The sequence below is a fragment of the Bos javanicus genome, chromosome 5 (assembly GCF_032452875.1).
Source record: "Bos javanicus breed banteng chromosome 5, ARS-OSU_banteng_1.0, whole genome shotgun sequence".
NCBI classification, from domain to species: domain Eukaryota; kingdom Metazoa; phylum Chordata; class Mammalia; order Artiodactyla; family Bovidae; genus Bos; species Bos javanicus.
In genome coordinates, this window is record NC_083872.1 from 29936559 (window position 1) to 29960137 (window position 23579).

The 23579-nt window shown below is 41.6% G+C and overlaps 1 protein-coding gene and 1 pseudogene across 3 annotated transcripts in view; one reads left to right on the top strand and one right to left on the bottom strand.

Annotated features, from left to right (window-relative positions):
* DIP2B (disco interacting protein 2 homolog B) overlaps positions 1-23579 on the bottom strand; it is a 229003-nt gene that overhangs the window by 199205 nt on the left and 6219 nt on the right. The window lies entirely within an intron of this gene.
* LOC133247399 (large ribosomal subunit protein uL22-like) lies at positions 3138-3830 on the top strand (annotated as a pseudogene).

Consider the following 23579-nt stretch of genomic DNA (forward strand, 5'->3'; position numbering starts at 1 on the left):
AAAGACGAAAAAATGAACTTCTTAAACACATTTATGAATCCCAAAACAACTGTAGCTTTTACCATTTTATTTATGATATTTTCTAGCTTGTCCTAATTGTGTGTGTGTGTGACCTTCCCACACTGCATACTACAGACAGTACAAAGAATTCCAGAAAGTTCAAAATCTAAAAAGGTCACAGAGCTGGCAATCAGGCATACTACTCAAGTTCACAGAATTCTGGTAGAAGTCTAGTCCAAAAGTTAAGGGAATAAGAAATGCTACAGTAAGCTACAATACAGGATTAAACATTTGTATTTGTATTTCTCTTAGTCTGCTTTTCTCTGTTCTCCAAACAGAAGCTGTCTGTGACCAGGGATTAAAAAAAAAAATTCCCCACCAACTCTAAGTACATCAGTTCAGCTTTTATACTGCAATGATGCAAATTGCAAACCGGAATTACAACTATTTTTAACACCCTAAGCACTTTCAGGGATTTTGATTCTCATGTAAACCAAGTACAAGTGGATCCCTTTCACTTACTAACTTATCCTAAAAATAACAAAAATATTGAATACTAATATTTGGGTCATTTTCTCCCCACCTTTTCCTCCAGACTCTCTAAATCTTATTAAGATGGGACTAATCAATAAATAAGAGAATAACGTTCTGTATGGGGGAAACTAACATTGCTCTATAAACACTCACGCTCTGCCATTCAGTCATGTCTGAATCTTTGTGACTCCACGGACTATAGCCTGCCAGGCCCGTCTGTCCACAGGATTTTCCCGGCAAGAATACACTCACCAAGACCAAAATAAAATCTCTAACAGCTTTGCCATGGGAGGGCACAGAAAGATCATGAGATTCTGTTTGGTGAAATATGAAAAGGAGATGATGTAAGAAATAAAGCGCTCGCTCACATTTTAGAAGTTAACATGGACATTAAGTGGGTTGCTGCAACAACCCCAATTTTTACTTTCTCATCTGCTGAACCATACATAAGACTGAACTATTATCAAGAAACTTTCTTCATCCATCTCAACTCTGAAGCTTGGCCTTCCTGAAATAAAACTGGCATTATAGCCAATTTTTCTCAAGTTTGTACAATACATGTTGCTGCAAAGAGGTGGTACAAGTGATGTCTGGGATTCCTCCAAAAGTGAGGTTTAGGTTCTTTCATAAACCAACTGTGGAAAACTGCTTACATCAAGCAAATTCCATTATCCAATTTTAATACCACAGTGATCATCAGAAATTCTCAACCAACTCCCATAATAAATGGACGTATTACCACGTTTTGAACTTCAGGAAACACTCAAAGAATGATAGTTGCCTTAGACAGAAAACTCCAGAGGCCTGTGAGTGACATTTGTCAGAGATGGATGCATCATTAAACGAAAGTCAAACAAAACTGTTCCACAAAGTGCAGAGGTATCTGAAATGGATTTCTCCTTGAAGGATGAATACCGCACGGTATTACTTATATGTGGAATCTAAAATATGGCATAAATGAACCTATCTACAAAACAGAAAAAGAACAGACTTGTAGCTGCCAAGGGGGAGTGAGGGAGGGAGAAGGATGGACTGGGAGTTTGGTAGACGCAAACGATTACATTTAGAATGGACAAACCACAAAGCCCTAATGTATAGCACAGGGAACCATACTCAATATCCTGTGATAAATCATAGTGGAAAAGAATATTAAAAAAGAATGCATGTATGTATATAACTGAGTCACTGAGCTGTACAGCAGAGATTGGCACAACACTGTAAATCAACTATACTTCAACCACATTAATTAATTAAAATGGATTTCTCATTATGTCTGAGGCCAAGTTTATCAGTTCTATTGTGAATCAATGAAAATTGAATACAAATTTCCCAAGCTCTGTGGTCAGCTGTTTTGAATGCCTCAATTTGCTCTGAGTCAGTGACGCCATCGGAGAAGGCAATGGCACCCCACTCCAGTACTCTTGTCTGGAAAATCCCATGGACGGAGGAACCTGGTGGGCTGCAGTCCATGGGGTCGCTAAGAGTCGGACACGACTTCCCTTTCACTTTCACTTTTCACTTTCATGCACTGGAGAAGGAAATGGCAACCCGCTCCAGTGTTCTTGCCTGGAGAATCCCAGGGACCAGGGAGCCTGGTGGGCTGCCCTCTATGGGATCACAGAGAGTCGGACACGACTGAAGCAACTGAGCAGCAGCAGCAGCAGCAGTGACGCCATATAGGAAAACTGTTATCCTAAGTAAGTCTCTGTAATTTAGTCAGTGTCCAAAATCATTATCAAAGCCTGGCATGTCTTAATCTGAGAAACCTTAGCACTAAAACCAAAACAAAACCCCCAAAATTCACAATGCAAAAGTTCAATTAACCTATAATAAATTTCTTAAATTATTTCAATGCTTTAAAAGTATTCTTTGTCCTTAGCAAAAGTTTCTGGTGGGTCTCCTTTATCCTACCTACATGATGCTAACAAAGGAAACATGAGTCACTGATGGTATATAAAAAGGAAAATAACAGAAAAGTTGTTTAAAAGATACAAACTAGACAGAAAAGCTATAATTCAAGCCTAGCAGTACCTACAAATAGACTTACTTGATGGTATTGTTAATGATTCTATAAAGTCATTAAGCTTGCAAAAAAATCATAGTTAACACATCAAAGTTGCACTGATTCTTTCCACATTTATTAATGCAAGTTTCTCTTATTAGTTCTTACTCTTTTCTGCATTTTTCAAAGAAAAATAGCCATGTATGTCAAATTGTTTTTTTTTCTTAATTCCAGAACATAAAATTAAGGCCATTTAAGGAACTATGGAAAATACCAAGTTTATAAAAGTTTTTAATCACTGAGTTTCCTATCCAGAGATTTTGTTCTGTTTCATTCTAGACTTTTATATATGATCTGAAAATCCATGACTAAAGGTTTAAAATATATATATATATATATATTTAAATGTAGAAGACATATGGAGGAATGTTCATAACAATGACATTCCCAACAGAAAAAACTAGAACTAAAATACATGCCAATTGGTGAATTAACTAATAAATTGAGATGAATTCATGCCACGGAATGCTGCTGCTGCTAAGTCGCTTCAGTCGTGTCCGACTCTGTGTAACCCCACAGACGGCAGCCCACCAGGCTTCCCCATCCCTGGGATTCTCCAGGCAAGAACACTGGAGTGGGTTGCCATTTCCTTCTCCAATGCATGAAAGTGAAAAGTGAAAGTGAAGTCGCTCAGTCATGTCCGACTCCTAGCGACCCTAAAAATGGTGGGCTATTCACTTGACCCAGACAACCCCACAAAATCATGCAAATCAAGAGGTTCAAATCTTCGTGTTCACTTTAAGAACACTCGTGAAACTGCCCAGGCCATAAAGGGTATGCATACCCGAAAAGCCACCAAGTATCTGAAGGATGTCACTTTAAAGAAGCAATGTGTACCATTCTGTCGTTACAATGGTAGGTGTGCACAGGCCAAACAGTGGGGCTGGACGCAGGGTCGGCGGCCCAAAAAGAGTGCTGAAATTTTACTGCACATGCTCAACAATGCAGCGAGTCATGCTGAACTTAAGGGCTTAGATGTAGCTTCTCTGGTCACTGAGCACATCCAGGTGAACAAAGCCCCCAAGATGCGGCGCAGGACTTACAGAGCTCACAGTTGGATCAACCCCTACATGAGCTCTCCCTGTCATATTGAGATGATCCTTACTGAAAAAGAACAGATTGTTCCTAAGCCAGAAGAGGAGGTTGCACAGAAGGAAAAAGATATCCCAGAAGAAACTGAAGAAACAAAAACTTATGGCCTGGAAATAAATGCCCCCAAAATAAATGCAAATAAAAGTTAAAAAAAAAAAAAAACTAAATACTGTTTTGCTTGGACTATATACAAACAATAAAGCAAAAACAGGGACTGCGTAAGGAAATTCAGGATGATGGTTACATGGAAGGGTGAGGTGAATGTAACAGGACAGGCCCACCAGGCCTGCAGGGATACTTAAAGGTTTTAGTTCTTAAACCAGATCATAGACAATTTACTATTCTTCCTTAAACTTGGTACACACATAATATACACTCTTTTTTATGGATATTCCATAATAAAAATGTAAACACCTAGTAAGACCTATTCAACTCCAGAAGAAAACTACACCAACTGCCTAGTCTAGATAACCTAGTCACTCACCTAGTAGTTACTAGTTACTAACAACACTAACTAATAATCACAACTAATCACAACTAACCTAGTAACTAATCACAACTAACCTAGTCACTCATGTTAGCTGTGAACAACCCCAAATGACATCTGAGGAAACCCAACAAAACAAAAAAAGCAGGCCAAGATAGACTTCTGGTAAAACATGACCCAAAGGAAATGTGTGCTATTTCAGGAATTAGATGAGAACTTTGAAAAAATTCAAATTAGCATGCTCAGAGAGATTCAAGAGGATATCATGTCTATAAAAATTAAGAATAAACAGCTATTTTAAAAAAGGGTAAATAAAAGCGAGAGAGAGCAAACACAAAGCAGATTTAAAAACACAGCTCATAAAAGGGAAGAAATAATAAAACAAATCTGCCCCTGAGCTCCAGAAGGACAGCCAATACACACAGATTTAGAGAGTCTACTAACTGCCAAACAGGGTGACGGAGAAGACAAGCACCCAGACACACCCTGGTGAAAAGTCAGAGCTCCAAAGACAAAAAGCAAACCCTCCAAGTGTCCAGAGTATAAAAATAAGTTACATTCAAAGAAATGACAATCAAATGGGAGATAAAGACATTTCTGAAAGGCAAGGACTTGAGGTTTAACTCTCATGCACCTCATCTTAAAAAACAACTACTCCAAATTTTAAGAAGAATACAAGAAAAATGAGAACTTAAAATATGAGAAACAGCAGCAACTAAGTAAGACTGAAAAGGAACACAGAAAGCATAGAAGAAATTAAAGAGGATCCGGTCAGTTCTGTTATTTGAACCATTCTCTATGAGGCAGCAAAACCTTGTATTTCCTTCTCCAATAGCACGTCTGGGTTCTGAAGTGATATTAAAAGTGGTTACGCCTTGGAAAGTGGGACTCGGTCGGGGTTGGGGAAGAGGAGGCTATTTTTCCACTTCATGGAGTTTTTCAACAATGTTTTCCCATGCCATTTTTTCTTAATTAATTAGTATTCTTACAAGTATTCTCCTACTTCATTTCCACTTCAATAACCCTTAAATAAGACCATCTTTTTTCCTCTTTCCTAAACACACATATGAAGGGACTCAGGAATGTTGCCAGCTTAAACTATGAAGCCAGGCTAGGGTACCGAGACCCTGAAGCCCCAGAGAATGTTCCAACTTTATGGCTGGCTTCTTTTGCTTCCCCCGACCCCTGGCCCCTGACCTCAAGTCCAGTCGCTGTCCTTGGGTTGGCGTTATTCACACTGACAACCTGTATGACACCCTGATCTCACACCTGGACACAAGCATCACACTTGTGTCCCCTCCAGATTCATGTTGACCATACTCGGTCTGGTCTCCAGAGCACCAGCATCGCTTACTTGTGTCATTAATTCCTCTCAAGCTCCCCTGCAGCTTCTGCTCTAATTCTTTTCACATGTCTCAAAACCCCATCTTCCATCTTTCTATTCTTTTCCCTTTATCCCACACCAATTTCCTCTCCCTAAATCATTTTTTTTCAAATCAAGCCATTTTTTCCTGCCTCAGAGAAGGCTCCTCCAACCAGCCCCACCTTCCTGCTCTCTAATTCATCCTTATCTCCCCTCCAGGGATCCAATCTGTGTCCAAATCTCCCTAGCCAATACAATCTTTTCTTAGCCTCCTTTCTCAGCCTCCCTAGGACTATAAAGATTTCTCCATAACCTCTATTATTAAAAAATAATAATAAAGTAAAAGAATAAGGGCTCCTTTGAATCTGCCCTTGTTCTTTCATTCTCCCCGCCCCCCACCTTCAAAATAAAAAACCTACAGACTCACTGTGTCCTCACCACTTTTTAATGCAGCCTCTGATTCAGCAGGACTGAAACTGGCTAATCCAATCATCTGTATTTCCTCATCTCATTCTCCTAACCCTTCTGCAGCTTTAGCACAGTTGAGCATTTATCTCCATAAAAGCCGCTCACCATGCACCTCCTACCCTAGTGATTACCTCTGCCAGCCTAGATGACTGTTCTTTCTTCTCTAGCTTCCTAAACACAGGCATTCCCCATTAGCTTCATTTTTCACTTTCCTTTTCAAAGACTTAATCTGTTCTGATGAACCTCATGAAGAGCTTCCAACCTCTTCGGAGCAAATCCTCCGACCGCTCCAGGATGTCATTCACCATTTCTAACTGACTGCTGAACAGTCTGAGTGTCCTGCCAATGTCACAGATGCCATCGTGTCTAAAAGTGTATTCATCATCTTCTCCCCAAACCAGCACATCAGATATTTCTATATATAACACCAACATTCTCCTCTTACCCCAATTAAAATCTGGGCCATCTTTGATCTGCTGTTATCTACATCCTCACATATTATCTTCCCTTCAGTGTTTTACATAAGAAAAGTAAAGATGAGTAAGACATAATTTCCAGCTTCTGGGAAAGATAAAAATGTAAGGGAATACGTGTGTAAGTGCTCACTCAGTCGTGTACGACTCATTGTGACCCCATGGACTGTGGCCCAAGAGGCTCCTCTGACCGTGGAATTTTCTGGGGCAAGAATACTGGAGTGTGTTGCCATTTGCTCCTGCAGGAGATCTTCCTGACCTAGGGATTCAACCTGCATCTCCTACAGAGCAGATGGATTCTTTACCACTGAGCCACCGAGTAAGCCCTATAAGGAAATATGTGCATGCGTGTGTATGCATGCTAAGTCACTTTAGTCGTGTCCGACTCTTCACAACTCTGTGGATCATGGCCCACCAGGCTCCTCTGTCCATGAGATTCTCCAGGCATGAACACTGGAATGGGTTGCCATGCTCTTCTCCAGGGGATCCTCCTGACTAACCCAGGGATCAAAACTGCATCTCTTATGTCTCCTGTATTGGCAGGTGGGTTCTTTACCACCAGTGCCACCTGGAAAGTCCAAAAAGGGAATACAGGCATTACCAAAGATAAATGCACAAGATGCTGAGGTTGGGGGGAAGAGGGCCAAAGGGAAGAGAAGATGCATTAGAAGGGGAATTCAGTAAGCTGTCAATTCTAAGAAAGACAGTTCCATCCCATAAGCCTCACTAGGCCAAAAACAGTAACATCCTGAATAATTAAAGGTATACCTCACTTTAGGAAAATTCAACATATAAGTTTTGATGGAATGAATATAAATTGGGCAACTGATGATTAAACTAATTTATTTATAACTCACTATACATTTTCTTTAAATAATAACTGTCCTAATAAATTTAAAATAGAATTTCCTCGGGAATTCATTCCCTGGCAGTCCAGTGGTTAAGACTCTGCACTTCCACTGCAGGGGGAACAGATCTGATCCCTGGTCAGGGGACTAAGATCCCACGTGCTGCGTGTATGTGTGCATATACACACGTGTGTGCGCCTGTGTGTGGTAGGTTTCCTCTTCATACATTTTCCTAAAGCTTATGTACAGGTCACCCCAGGAATTAAGAGCTGGAAAGAACTAGATTCCCTCACCTACCCACTTCATCTCCCAGAGGCTAGGAGAGGTTAGAGGATTCGCCTGAGGTCACAGAGCTTGTAAATAGCAGAACAGGGACCTGAACCCAGTGATCTTTTCCCTATTACCTCACACTCTGCCTCTGACATACTCATCTCAAAATGCTTTTCCCAGTTGATTCCCATAAAAGGCAACAGAAATGAGAACTAGTAAAGAGGGTCCAGACATCAGGTTTCTTTCGAAGTCGCCAACACAGTCTCTTACACACACACACCACACACACCACACAAGTTCTAGGAAAATAGGGATCTGGCTATAACATAGTGAAGTGAAAGTAAAAATGAGAAATAGGTACTCAGACTGTTGATGCCAACCTGACTTTAAGACTCTTGTTCCCTAGCTTCTCTCCCAAATGCTAATAAAGTCATTTTTCTTCCCTCAAATAACATCCCAACTGGAGTTCTAACTATTCAAACTAATGGCTAAAACCTTAAAACTGAGGGGAATGAGGTTGAGACACACAGGGTGACCTGACTCCCCATTCAGAAGTGGGATGAATTCTAAGAAGTGAATTCTAAGTACTGAGCCAACTGAGACTATACCAGGTTCCAATTAGCATGTCTTGGTCAACCTCTGATTTCACCTTCTAGCAAGAAAAAAAGTACTTCTGTCCATCTCCAAAAACTGACAGGTGCTTTTCGCACTATAAATCTGTCTTCCCTGGTAGGGCTCTTAAATAAGGGATTAGAATGTGCAACTTGTTCTAAACAAAACCCCTTTAACTCTGAGAATATAGGCCTCTGATCATTTTATAAGGAACATGTTTTAACATGTGAGAAATGCAAAAACAGAAGTAACCAGGACTCAAGTCCAACTCTGACTTAACTATCAGAGACTGATTAGTAATAATGGCCAATATAACAGCAAAAGCTAAAAACAAAATTAGCTTCACTGGGTTATGTAATTTCAATGAACATCTCGAAAATTAGAAGACCCATCCTTACTACTCTAGTTTCCCTTTCAGAAAGTTTCTGAGAAATAAATAGTCTTGACCTCAGACTGAAAATAAAGAATTCTGAACAGGTGTAACCTTATTACTGGGGCTTCCCTGGTGGCTCAGAGGATAAAGCATCTGCCTGCAACTCAGGAGACCTGGGTTCAATCCCTGGGTTGGGAAGATCCCCTGGAGTAGGAAATGGCAACCCACTCCAGTGGGTTAGTAACGTTATTACTAAACAACTGCTAATGTAAACAAAGTGGATACTTTAATATTCTTTCATAAATCAATTCTAACTAAAGACTGATGAGGTAAATAAATATGGTCATGTTGTGCTCTTTATGACTTACTGCAACACCGTCACATCCTTTCTCTCCACTACCTCCACTTCAAAACAGACAAATCCTTTCAGATAACAAGTTTGTCAAAAGTTGGGAAAGCAGTTTCCTGTCAAATGAATCAGAGGTAAATCACTGGAAAACCCGCCTGGTTAGAACCAGAAGAGCTGCTAATAATGAGTGACTCTACTTCACTCAAGGCTCAGGTTTCTGTTCACTTTATCTCAAAGAGCAAAGAGGGAGCCCCATGCACTCGATGCCTCTTCTCTCCCACTTTCCCAAGATCCAAGGCCACTCTCCTGCAGGCAGAAGGTCCCTGGGGCTGCGCACAGGGTGTGTGGATCGCTCCACCCAGCTCTCAGCCACTCCCTGCATTTCTGCCCGAGACTAGAGACCGCTTGTCTCACCTACTTACTCATCCCCTGGGTGCATCCTTACCTCATCTACCCTTTATGTCACTGACCACAACCTTGTGTGTGCCTACAATTACCTGTCTATGACTCTCCCCACAAGCCTAACTGCTTAAATAGGGGTGCTGTTTTTTTTAATGTCTTCACTAAATGTTTTCCAAGGATACACATATGATACTCATCCTTAATTTATTTTTAACTCAGAGAATGCTCATAAGACTATCAGGAGAGAACTCCCTCAACTTCCTCCTCTACCACCTGTGAATATCTACCTCTGCGCCCCTTCGTTCCTCCATTCCTTCAATTTCAGCAGAAAAGGAATCATTCTGGGACTTCCCTAGTGGTCCAGTGGCTGAGACTCCACACTCTTAATGCAAGGGGCCCAGGTTCAATCCCTGGTCAGGGAACTAGATCCCACATGCCTCAACTAAGACCTGGCAAGCCAAATAAATAAATATTCTTTTAAAAACAGAAAGGAAAAGAATCATTCCTGGTATCCTAGATAAGTCAGTCCAGAGGGACTTGAAATATCCAACTTTCCTGAGTCACGGAGCTCATGTTCCATCACATCCTTTCTAGACCTTCAAACCCTCCTCTCCAAGACTTCTTACTCTTCACCCCACAAACATGCTCAAGCCTCTCCCTTCTTCATGTAACTCATTAATTCGCCCATCAAATATTTATTGAGCACCTACTAGGTGCTCTTTTCTACCCTGGAGATATAGCAGCGAATAAAACGAAATTTCTGCCCTCATGCAACTTACCCTCCAGTGGGAGAGAAAGAGGAGGTGAATGTATGAACATCCCGGCTACCGTTCTCTCCTTCGCTTCAGTCAGGCTTGAAAAAGCAGTGCATGCTGCCTGCCTCCACTTTCTTTTCCACCCAGGAGGCCTCACCCTCTCTGGACAGGTTTGTAGTCCACACCTCCAACACCACAGAAACAGCTCAGGGAAAGGTCACCAGCAGTGACCTCTTCCACTTGTAAACCGGCATTTCCCAGTCCCCTCTTAACTCTGCAGCAACAGGCACTTCCTGAAATTCTCGGCTGCTCTAGCTTCTCCTCCCCTTCAGCCACAGTGTTCAATCGCTCAGTCCTATCGGACTCTGCGACCCCATGGACTGCAGCATGCCAGGCTTCCCTGTCCTTCACTAACTCCCGGGGTTAGCTCAAACTCATGTCCACTGAGTCAGTGATGCCATCCAACCATCTCATCCTCTGTCGTCCCCTTCTCCTCCTGCCCTCAGTCTTTCCCAGCCTCAGGGTCTTTTCCAAAGAGTTGGCTCTTTGTATCAGTCAGTGAAGTTTGAGATTCCAAGGCCCTCTAGAGTGACTTCAGGATATCAGGAATGACTCTTTTCTTTTTTGATATTTAAAAAGTATTGGAGCTTTGGTATCAGTCCTTCCAATGAATATTCAGGGTTGATTTTCTTCAAGCATAACTGGTTTGATCTCCTTGCTGTCCAGGGGACTCTCAAGAGTGTTCTCCACCCATGCCTCTGACCATTTCTCAGGTTCTTTTTCTTCCGCCTCCCCATTACATGGCAGCACCTCCGGAGCTCTGTGTTTAGCTCCCCTCACTCCCTGTGTTCCCCTCAGACCACCTCAGTCATGCCTGTGGGTCCCACTGCCAGTGATGGCCACTTAGGAACACTGAAGGTGTGTCAAGAGGCTGGGCCTTTCTAAAGGGCTCCACACACACATAGCCCACTTTCCACTAGAGATCTCTACCCACAGGCCCCAGCGATCTCTCCAACTAAGAAGCACCGAATTTATCTCCTTCCACTTTCCTGCATTGGAGGAGGAAATGGCAACCCACTCCAGTATTCTTGCCTGGAGAATCCCAGGGACGAAGGAGCCTGGTGGGCTGCCGTCTATGGGGTTGCACAGAGTGGGACATGACTGAAGTAACTTAGCAGTATACTCCGATTTGTTTTTCCCCTATTCTCTGTACTCGGTAATGATGCCCTCCTTCCCTCAAGGTGCTAAGAAACTTAGGTTTCTTAGGCATCAACTTAACGTTCTTCCTACACATCGCATGACCCCCTCTTCTCCACAATGGTCTAATTGATTCTCTCTCTTTAAATACCTCTTTTCATTCCGTCTTCCCCAATCGCACCACAGAGACCACCAGCTCATTTCAGTAGCCACCTTGTCAGTCTCCCTCTCCTGTCTTGCCCTCTTATCCTGTCTGTATCTACTTAAGACATTTGACATTGTATTCCGTGTGAACGGTGACCCCTGACCATGTGACACAGGAGCCTTAAACCATTCTCCTCTAGGCTGAGCTCCACCAAATACAGACGTCATCCACTCCTGCTTACAGTTCCTTAATGATCCCCTATGAACCAGATGGGTGCTCTTTAACCTTTCACCTGAAGAAAGTGATGGGGGGTGGAGGGTGAGAAGAGGCACAGCCTGAAGAAGTCAACCGTTACGGAAAAAATGTTTTTTTAATTTAAAATTATATTTTATCTTGGATTTTAAATACTGTATTATAACATACTCATGTTTCAACATAGCAGTAATTTTCCCAGACTTCAACTGGATACCCCAAGAAGATGTAGCATGTTTATCCTACAGTTTAGAGTACCCCTGGCCCATTTCCTACTGAGAAGCAAGAACCAACAAGATAAAATGTAAGATTCTAAGCCCTGCCCCTGCCAGGCTCTCAGCCCTGCCCACCTGTCCAGCCTTATCGGACCTACTGAGCTTACTCCTTACGCTCTAGCAGTGAGACTACTCATCACCCTAACTCCTTGAGCAAACTCCAGCGATTCAGAAATCCATGCCTTCCTCCAACTAAAGTACCCTCCTCTCTGCTCAGTCTTCCCATCAAACTCCTACTCAACTGACGACTCTGAGCCTGAGTGATACACCTTTGAGGAATCCTCCTTAGAAACACCACAGGTACACGAATGTCCTTTGCCTGATCTTCCTCCGTATTTGTACGTGTCTTCTTTATGGTGTTTATTATGTAATAAAGATACAGTTTGCAATATCTAATCTCTGCAAATGACTACTAAAATACTGTTGTGTTCTGCCCCTCCTAACTACTGTCAAATTTACTAAAATTGTTTTGTTTTTGAAATGTATCTATTTTCTCCCATTCACTCCTTAACTCGTAATTCCCATGTGGGCATGTGTGCTCAGTCGCTCAGTCGTGTCCAATTCTTTGCGATCCCATGGACTGTAGCCCACCAGGTTCCTCTGTCCATGGGATTTCCCAGGCAAGGGTAGGTTGCCATTTCCTCCTCCAGGGGATCTTCCCAACCCAGGGATCAAACCCATACCTCTTTCATCTCCTGCACTGGTGGGCACTGAGTTACCTGGGACCACTGCATTAAAACTACTCTCACGAAATTCAAAAATCACCTAGTGGCTAAATACACTGACTCCACCCAATCCTTACCATTCTTGAATTTGCAGCAACATTTGATCATTCCCTCTTTTGTCTTTCTGATCCCCTAACTCTCCTGATCTTCCTTCTCTAGCTTTCTCGCTAAACCTCCACTTCTTCCTGGCCGTCTCTGCAGGTTTTCCTTTCCTCTGCGCCTGTCAGTGTACCTAGGGGTCTGCCTGAAATACTTCTCTCTGCTCACCCCAAGCCCCTCTCCTGGGTGAACTCATGTATTTTCATGGCTTTAACTACCATCCTGTTTCAGATAGCCTAATCTGTTTCAAACCTAATCTGGGTTCATATATTCTACTCACTAATCACACTTTCTGCGTGGATGAAGTTTTGGAAATTTAAAATACCACAGCAGCACAGCAGCATAAGAAATAGTCACAGTGCTTATCACTGACTGGGCACTGCTCTAATCACTGTATTTTTATGTACTGACTCAATTAGTTCTCATATCAATCCTATGAGATAGCATTTTTTAATCCACATTTTATGGGGAAGGAGACAGAAAACTAAAACCGGCAAGGGCGGAAGGGGAAAGAATCTCCACCTCTAACGAAAAACTCTTTTTTCAACAATTGTAAGGAAAAGTTAGACGATAATCAAATCAAATTCAGAATTCTGAGCAACTTACTACTCCTGACAATAGTGATCTTTGGTTGGTAAACATATAATAATCACATTAGTCTTGTTTTCAACACGATAATCATCTAAGTCATATTTATTTCTGTCTTTATTGAAATAGGATAATTTAAAGTATTAACATGTTTCAGAAGCTCTTCTCAGCCACAAAGATACACTTCAAGTTGATGACAGAATAATCAATAAATGGAATATGAGATTTTTATTATATTTCTTTTGTATAAAATTACAATAAATTTAATGTTTAAATACTATCTTGGACATAGGAACTCAAAGAAGCCCTTGAGAGAAAACATTAGGACCTAAGAAAAACGTGTTGTGTGCACACAGGTGGACATAATATGGGTGGCCTATAAATGCCTTCAGCAGTCTAGCTGGCCCATACAATTTGCATAAACTAGGATAAATTACCCGATGACTTAGTTCAACAAATCAAATATTTACCATATGGCTAAATATTTCACTTCCCTGGTTTTCCAACAGTTTTGCAAAAGATTTAATGCAATCAAGAAAAGATGTTGGGAACCAAACATGGGAAATATTTAGTTTTTTCCAACCAATACTGACCAGTTAAATCAAAATGAAGGTTGTTTACACTATTCTAAAGAAAAACGCACCCAATGAGCTTACACCTCAGATTAGTTCCTGTGAGTAATACGGCTGGTCAAGGCAGAGGAAAAGGGAATCAATATACAAGCAAGTAAAGGCAACACAGAAGTGGACGGCCCCCCACACCGGGAGCACACACACTCGGTGGCACAGCTCCAGCTCCCGGCTCTCACGCAAGGGCTCTTCTAGGCTTGGCACTGCGTCTGCTATACATTTCTGCATAATAAATAGCAGGTAAGCTAATGAAACGGAAAGTTGTCACATACACCCAACTGTAAAAGGCACATGGGAAATCAGAGCACGCAGATAAACAGGTGAGGGAAACAAAGAAAAAACAAATGTGAGAAACTAACCCAGTGCCAGGAAACATCGTGGGCCCCTGAGTTCCAGCCCTGGCCAGCTTCCACAGGGGTCCCTGTCCCTTCCTAGAAGAAGTCCTGGGACAGAGCTCACACTTCTTTACTCGGTAAAGCTGTCACCATCTAAGGAATCCTGTTGGAATCTTCTCTCTGCAAAGCCCATCTGTTCGCAAACAAGTGTTGACTGAGTGTCTTCTATTCTAGGCCCTGGGCATCCAGCACGCAGCAAGACAGCACAGTCTCTGCTCTCAGGGAACTCCCATTTTACTGGAGGAGAACCAGATAATGAATAAATGCACAAGCAAGATCATTTTAAATGGCGGCATTAAGTTGAAAATTTTAAACAGAAAAAAAATAAATAAATAAAGATGAGATGGAGCAAGACGGGAGGAGTTGCTCATTTAAACTCGGGGGTCAGGGAAGACATCTCTGAGAAGGTCACTTTTGAGTTGAGACAGAAAGGAGGCAAAGCTGTCAGCCAAGCACAGCTCTTTAGGGCAGAGCATTCCCAGCAGAAGAAAAGCAAGGAATGAGGCCTGGGGGCAGAACAGGCATGATGAGTCTCACCACCCTCAGGTGCCAGTGTCATTTTCAAATAAAGTCATCCCTGACTCTATTTTAAAGCAACCACTGACCGGCCCCAGTATTCTCTATTCCTCTTCGCGATTTCTCTCCACTGAAATGTTTACCATCTGACAGGCAATATAAAGTACTTATTCATTTCATCTACTTATTCATTTCTGTCTATTCCTACAGAATGCAAGCTCCTTAGGGCAGGGATTTTTTTTTTCATGTTTATTTATTTAGCTGCATTGGTCTAACTTGGGGCATGCGGGGATATTTAGCTGAGGCATTCAGGATCTAGCTCCCTGATCAGGGATGGAACCCACACCCCCTGCCTTGGGAGCACAGAGTCTTAGCCACTGGAACACCAGGGAAGTCCCAGGGCAGAGACTTCTGTTATATTAACCACTGCTGTGATGCCTGTACCTATATGGCACAAAGTGGGCACTCGATAATAGTGGCTAATAAAAAGGAAAGAGAGAATGGGAGGGAGGGAGGAAAGGAGAGAGAGATAGGGAAACAAGAAATAAGAGAGAGAGGAAAAGTGGAAGGAGAGAAAGAAGAGTCAGCCAGCGTGGCTGAAGCACCGTGGATGGGGGAACCGGAGTGTGAATGAGTAGATCATGAAACAGATGCTGGAATTTCATTTAAAAGACAGAATCTGTTGAAGGGTTGTAAGGCAGGGAAGCAAGAGCATCTAATTTTAGTTTACAGAGCTGACTGTAGCTGCCATGTGGAAGCAGGGGACGCTAGGTGAGGCGCTATGGAAGCTAGAGATGATGTGACAGAGGCGAGGCAACGATCATCAGTGACCACAGATAGAGGGGAGCAGATGCAAGGGTAGCACCCAAAATACTTGCTGATGGACTAGACATGGACTCTTATACTGAAGAAAAGAGAGGAATCAAAAATGTGTCCGTTATGAACCTAGTGCCTCTCAGACCCAAATCTCCCCTTCACTGCCTTCTCTGTGAAAATTAAGATGAACCTTTAAATGTTGTTCCTATGCCAGATGCCACGATGTTAAGCTTTGTCTGTAGTGGCACTGGAAAGACACTGCATGAGGAACAGACTTCTTTCTGTTTCCAATGTGCTCCTTTTGGCAGGATAAATAGAGTATCAAAGATAAATACAGTACTAGTATTTCTGATACCCTATGGAGCCCTGGGTAACTTATTTTAAGAGACAGTGGAGGAAGAAATGGCAACCCGCTCCAGTATTCTTGCCTGGGAAATCCCATGGACAGAGGAGCCTGGCAGCCTACAGTCCATGGAACTGCAAGAGAGTCAAACATGACTTAGCGTCTAGACAACAACACGAATTTGTCAGGTTCTGTCTTCTGTAATGTGAGTACTGTACGATGTTATATAATAAAAAGCATTATTTGTAATTTAAAGAAAGATCTTTTCAACTAAACTTTCATATTTTCATAAATACTTCTCTTATATATACAAGGATTGGGACACCTTATTCTGTTTGCTCATCCCTTATTCAAATAATACCATACTGCTTCGAGTATGATACTAATCATTTTAGAATTTGTTTCAATACTTGGTAAAGCAAGAACCACCTCACTATTCTGTGTCTAAATTTTCTTGGCTATTGTAAAACATTTATTCTTCCATATGAACACAGACTGTTTTACCTGACTGCCTACCTTCAGAAGAACTCTCCACTGGAGTTGTAATTAATTTCCATTAAATTTACACATAGTCTTCCCATCCAGGAACATGGTATACATTTCCACTTCTTTCAAATCATCCTTAACACTTAACAATTTTCTTCACACAGACCCTGTACCTTTTTTGTGATACTTTCCATTAAGTATTTTATAATTTTTTAACACCATTATAAAAGAAGTATTCTTCTCATTAAGGCAGTTCATTGCCATGCTTCCCCTGCCAACATTCTAAAGATACCAAAGAAGCTTGTAGTTCCCTCTCACCCCCATACCACCCTGTCCCTTGATGTCTGAGTTTTGCTGGACTCATTTAGGATATCTCATTCAGATAACAAGGTTTTCTCTTTCGATATGTCTCTTTAATTTCAAAGATCCTTACTTACCATTTATATAACACATTTCTTATTATTCTCAATGTATGTAATTTTATATATATACATACATGTAGTGTAGAACTTACAGTAACAAGAGCACATTCGTATAGCACATGATATATATACATATTTCAAAATCTGTTGTCAATCACTGTTTCGAGGAAAGGAAATAATTATGTTTGATTATAGTATATTGCTCAGATTCAAGTCTATGGGTGATATGATCTCAATTCTTGCACACCCACATGGAGCTTTCTTTTCCTGAAAGGTGAACAGTATCTAGACTGCATGTAAGATTTTGGTAGTGTAGACCTTTCCTCTGACTAGTTTGCTTCTTACACCATCACTATAGTGTTGCAAATGAGAACAGCCGATTTTATTGTAGTTTTAACTTTTTTTGGTATCTTTATCCTCTTTTGAGTTTGTAGAATTTTTTTTTCCTTTATCACTGAATTCAGGAATGTTATCAGAATATGCCTAGATTTGTGCCTTTTCTCATCCATCTTGCCTGAAAGACAGTGAATTCATTCAATCTGTGATCTTTTTCAATCTGCAATCTTTTTTGTCTCAGCGAATTTTTCTTCTACTAGTTATTTCCCCTAAAATTCTTATTATCTGCACTTTTGGCTTCCTGGATCTATCCTTCAAGTCCTCCCACTTTCATGAGTTTCCATTCCAATTCTTAGTATTTTTGTTCTAAGCTTTGAAATTGTTATTTCACTTGAACTGAGTTTTAAAAAGAGGGCAGGAGTGATGTGCTCAAGCTACCACTTTCCCAAAATGATTTCAAATGGAGTTGTTTAAAGGCTATATCTTACCACTCAAGTTTAAAAAAAAAAGTTTGTAAGTGCTCACTCAAAAGACAATTACTTGAAATTAATACTTCTAAGAGAAGCTACTAGATTGAAAGCTCCTTGAAAGCAGGGAACCTGTCTTTTATGCATCTCTCACTAGATCTTGTAAATAAATGTGCTCATTACATCTTTATTGATACAATGATATGTTCAGCACCTTACAAGTTCCAAAAGGTAGAAAACCTTGTCATTCATTACACTCACAAAAACTAAAGTCTAACTGAAGGGGGTTCCCTGGTGGCTCAGTGGTAAAGAATCTGCCTGCCAATGCAAGAGACTGGGTTCAATCCCTGATACAGGAGGATACCACACGCCTCAGAGCAACTAAGCCCATGAGCCACAACCACTGAGCCTGTGCTGTAGAGCCCAGGAGCCACAAATACCGAGCCCACGTGCCACAGCTACTGAAACCTGTGCAGCTTAGGGCCCGGGCTGCACTAGAGAAGCCACCGAAATGAGAACCCCACGCACCGCACACGGCTAGAGCAGCCCCTGCTAGCTGCAACTAGAGAAAAGCTGGCACAGCAATGAAGATCCAGCACAGCAAAAAAATAATAACAATAATTAATCAATTTTTTAAAAATAAAGTCTAACTGCTGAGGCAAAAACAACATACACAAAACAAAGCTGTCAGTTAAGTGTTAAACTGTTACTGAATACAATAGCCTAAAACAGAAGAAATTAATAAGGACTAAAGTAGTCAGTCTGTTTCATGATGAAAAGGCCATCTAATCAGGCCGTGAAACCACAGGTAAATTTCAGTAGGAGAAAACGCAGCCCTGACACAGAAAATAATCACTGCAAAGGCACAGAGATAGGAATGAGCTGTTTGAGGAAAAGGGTGAGGAAACAAGTCTAACTGTAATAGAAGAGTCTGTCAGATACTTACAAGGAAATAAGAATAGATAGGGAGGTTGATGACAGAGTCTAGATTCATTCACTGGCGGAATAGGTGCTGAAAAAAACTTATGCTAAAGGATGCCGTGGGCTGTCCTCAAGCACCTTACAAAGGGAGATGACAGTATTTATGCAAATGATCACACAGTAACTTTAAGATCATCTGAAAAATAGCTATAATGTATGAGTAACGTTAGAAGTTAAGAGTTCAGAGAACCAACAAATGAGGAAGCTTTTTTTTTAAACAGGAAGTTTTCTTCTAGGACTTCCCTTGGTCTCCTTGAAGGAAACAGTAAGCAAAGAACCACAAGAGGAAAACTCACCAGTGCTTTTGCTACATGTTCAATTTAAAAATGAAAGTTTTTCCAAACCAGAAAGGAAGTCCAATAAAGTAAGAATGACAACTCTTCACAGTTTTAAGACAAGAAAGAAAACTCTGTATGTTGATAGATGTTAATGAGATTTACTAAGGTGACCATCTCCTAACATACAGAAATATCGAATCATTGTGTCATACTCCAGAAATTAATAAATATAATGTTGTACGTCAATTATACATCAATTTAAAAAAAAAGTCACAGATCTACTAAACAAGAAACTATCAGAAGCTTCTCCTAACGATTCCTGCTGGGTTCATCTTTAAAAAGGAGATTAAGTGACAAGACTTGGCCAGCACCATAATGCATTCATGCCTGACCTGAGTTAAAACCCACAAGGTTCCAGCCTATGAATAAATTGAGACAACATAACCCAAGGTCCTTAAGAAGAAAGAAAGAAAATCCTAGCCGCTTTAATTTATCCCTAAAAGCAAGAATCCTCTAAAAAAAAAAAAAAAAAGATTAGAGCACTATTCCTTCATAAAAAAGAGAACTCCCAAAAAATCAATTAAAAGTACATGTCGTCTACAGAAATACCTACATTAGTTTAAACATTAATTTTTAAATTAAACATAAATATCCTAAGGAAAAAAATAAAACTAAACTAAAAATTCTTTCTGAAGCAGAACAGAACCACAATACTCAACCTGAAGCTCAGAAAAAAACAAGTCCAGGACACAAGGACCTTTCAAAGACGTCCTGTGGGCTTTCATTTAGGGTTGACCTGTATAGCATTCAAAATATTTTATTTCTGAATTTCCCCTTTTCAGCTTTTCATCATCCCCATCTCAATTCAAGGAAGAAAAATTAATTTCACATCAAAATATAAGTACATAAAATTATCTCTTACTTTACAGACACACAATCTTAAAAGGATTTTACCCAATATCTTTAGTTCTTTTAAGAAATAAAGCAGTCACACCTTGCCAGAAGTTAGGCAGATGGAACTTCTCCAAACACATTTTAGAGTGCTAACTCCCCAGGGTTCTGGCAAAGGAAGGTCAAGAATAACCTCACTCCTATTCCTATCTATTTCTCCTAGAATAGGATGGAACATTTCCATTCTTTTCTTTCCAAGGAGCCCTACTCCCAAACATCAAAGACAGAAACTGTATCCTAAGAAAAGGGGGTCCAAGAGTTAGGATGGAAGAGAATTCTGCTGAAATTACTTGAAACAATGTGATTCAGGGAGATGGAGCCAGTATGGAAATACCATGGGTTTTGGAGCCACGCCGACCTGGGTTCCAACCCCAGCACACTGTACTTCCAGACTTCACATTCCTTAACAAGTCTCTACACAATGGAAACAACACACTTTGTTTAGGAGTTGTTAGGATTAGAAGCACACTTCACAGACTTGTCCAAGGTCACACAGTAAGCAGGGGAGACAAGACTCGAACCCAACTGTGTTCTCTCTCCTTTGCCATTCACATCAGATGTTTCTGCTGCTGGCAGGGAGAAAGGGAAAGACCAGGTCATGTGTAACGGGCGGCTCTGGCACACCCTGTATGCCTCGCAAGCTTCGGGTGCTTCTTGCTAGCTCAGTTCCCTCATCATCATGATAATAGGAGCGATGTACTCAGCACCTACTTACCTGGCTGGGCAGGGTATACACAGTTTATAAACCCTGTTACATAACAAGCACTCAATAATTGATGGCTACTTATACAGAGACCTTAACTTCTTAAGAGAGCTTAAGAAAGGCTGGCGTCTTACAGGAAATTGAGTGGAGAAGTCAACCAGGCAGAAAAAAGGGAAGAGTATGTCAGAGTGGGCATTTCTCAGAGAAAGGCAGTGTGTACAGTACAATGGCACACGTGCTCAGTCACGTGACTGACTCTTTGTGACCCCATGGATTGCAGCCCTCCAGTCTCCGCTGTCCATGGAATTTTCCAGGCAAGAATGCTGGAGTAGGTTGCCATTTCCTACTCCAGGGGATCTTCCTGACCCAGGGATCCAACCCGTATCTCCTGCGTTTCCTGTGTCAGCAGGTGGATTCTTTACCACTAAGCCACCTGAGAAGCCCCCTACAAGACAACGGCATGGAAGTGAAGAAGCACCATGCATTTAGGGAAGGACAAGTCGTTCGGCATGGCTAGAGACAAGAGCACAACTGTGGGAGGCACAGGAAGGAGGGTTACAAAGCTCTTGATACACAAAAGATGCCTGGATTTTATCCTGTGGATAGAAGAAGCCAATGAAAAATTTTCAGGCAAAAGGACACAATGAGATCTGTGTTTCAGGATGATCGTTCCATCACAGAACAGAGAAGGATGAACTGGAGGGAAAAGAGACTGAAGGCAGGCAGACAAGTTAGGAGACTACTGCAATAGTCTCAGTAAAAGATGGTAAGAGCATAAACAAAGGCACAAACAACGTGAATGGAGGGGAGAAAGCAGAATCAACAGGATTTACTGACTCATTAGAAGTTAAGGATGACCCCCAAGTATCTGTGGAGCAGACTGAAACAAGGAGTACAGTTTGGGATCTCCTAAGTTACAGCTGTCTAGGGGGAATCAATGGGAATCAAGGGGGCAGATGGGAGTTAGGACTAAAGATAGAGACTAGAAAGCCATCTCCCAGTCAAGACAGCTCAAGCCCTGGGCAGAGGTGCTCACATACACTCAGCAAGTGTATGCGAAGTGAGATGAAGGCTAATGACTGATATAGGAACACCCACACTGGGAGAAAGAGAGAAAAAGAAGCCCAAGGGAGAGCTAAAGGAGGAACAGTTAGGGAGTTGGAAGGAAATGACGCCATACAAGCTACGGAAGAAGGAAGTTTGATAAAGATAATGGAGCGTGGTATCCAATGCTGCAGAGAAAGATGCTGTAAACCGTGGGTCCTTTCCAGTCTGAAATCAGAAGTCACTACTGGCCTTGGAAACAGCTGTTTCAGAGGCTTGATGAGGAAAAAGCAATGGACTGAAGAGTGAGCAAAAGTAAGAAATTAAGGATCTATGAGAGGGGGAGAACACTGGCACTCAAGAGCAAACAGGTTCCAACAAAGGGCTGTAGGAAGAGACTTTGCTCAAGATGAGAGAAACATCAGTACCTTCATAGGCTGAAGGGAAGGAGCCAAGAGTCAAGTGTTAAGTGGGAGGCTAAGGATGAGAGGAAAAGACAAAGACAGGAGACTGCAAATGAATAGAGCAATCAATAAAGTAAGATCCCAAGATCCCAGAAGAGAAGGGGCGGGAGAGAGCACAGTCAGAGGGATAAGCTGCAGAATGGCAGCGTGACAGCTCTTCCTCTGAGAAAAGACAGAAAGGGGATACACAGGAACTGAAAGAGAGAAGTGTGTGAGTGTTGAAGAGAGGCTCAGGGAGCCTGGCCCTCCTTACCAACTAGTAACGATGAAAACTGGTCATACAGATTTGGTTCATTTTTTGTTAAAGCACAGTGGGAAGGAGGGGCTAGGTTAGCAGCCATTCTTCTTTGCTGCCTTCTTTTTTCCCCCCAAATATTATTTATTTATTTATTGGCTGTGCTGGGTCTTCATCGCTACACGCGGGCTTTCTCTAGCTGCGGCAAGCGGGGACTACTCTCTCATTGCAGGGGTCTCACTGCAGTAGCTTCTCTTGTTGCGGGGCATGGGCTCTACTCACAAGGACTTAGCTGCCCCACGGCATGTGGGATCTTAGCTTCCCAGACGAGAGATCAAACCTGTGTACCCTGAATTAGCAGGCAGGTTCTTAACCACTGGACCTACAGGGAAGTCCACAGATTTGGTTCTCAACCTTGCTTCACAGTCCTCTTTAAGAAACTGACGGAAAAAAAAAAAAAAAAGAAACTGACGAAAGCTGGACACTCTCCTTCACAGAAAGGCACGTAAGCACACTCAAAGCACACTACACACGACTTCAGCATCTCCAGGTCCACGAAAGCCAACCCACGCATCCAAAGATCCTGTCAGCTGTGATGCTACAGAATTCCAAAGAAACGGCCTTTCAGAAGATATTTTGTTCACCAAAGAGCATCCACAAGGGAAGTCAACTTATTCACTATAAACACAAGTATATGAGGCACTTCCCTGGCGGTCCAGTGACTAAGACTCCATGCTGTCAAGGTAGGGGGCCTGGGTTCGACCCCTGGTCAGGGAACTAGATCAAACTCAACTAAGAGTTTGCATGCCACAACCAAAGAACCTGTATGCCACAATTAAGACCCAGTGCAGCCAAATAAATAAATATTAAAAAAAAAAAACCAAAAACCCACAAATACATGAAAAACTTTTACTTAAACATCTATGACATAGTTACCAAAAAATGTGCATAAAAGCATTCAGTTAGACTCTAGGCATAAAGGATACAGAAGACCATCCCTGCTTTCACAAATCTCAGAATTTAAAGACAATGAGTTACAGGGCCTTGGATTTACCAACGGTTTTAGATCAAAGTAGTATTTTTAAAAGATAAAAGATCAATCTAGAGCTGACTCATAAGTCTAAAGACAAAGGACTGAACAAGG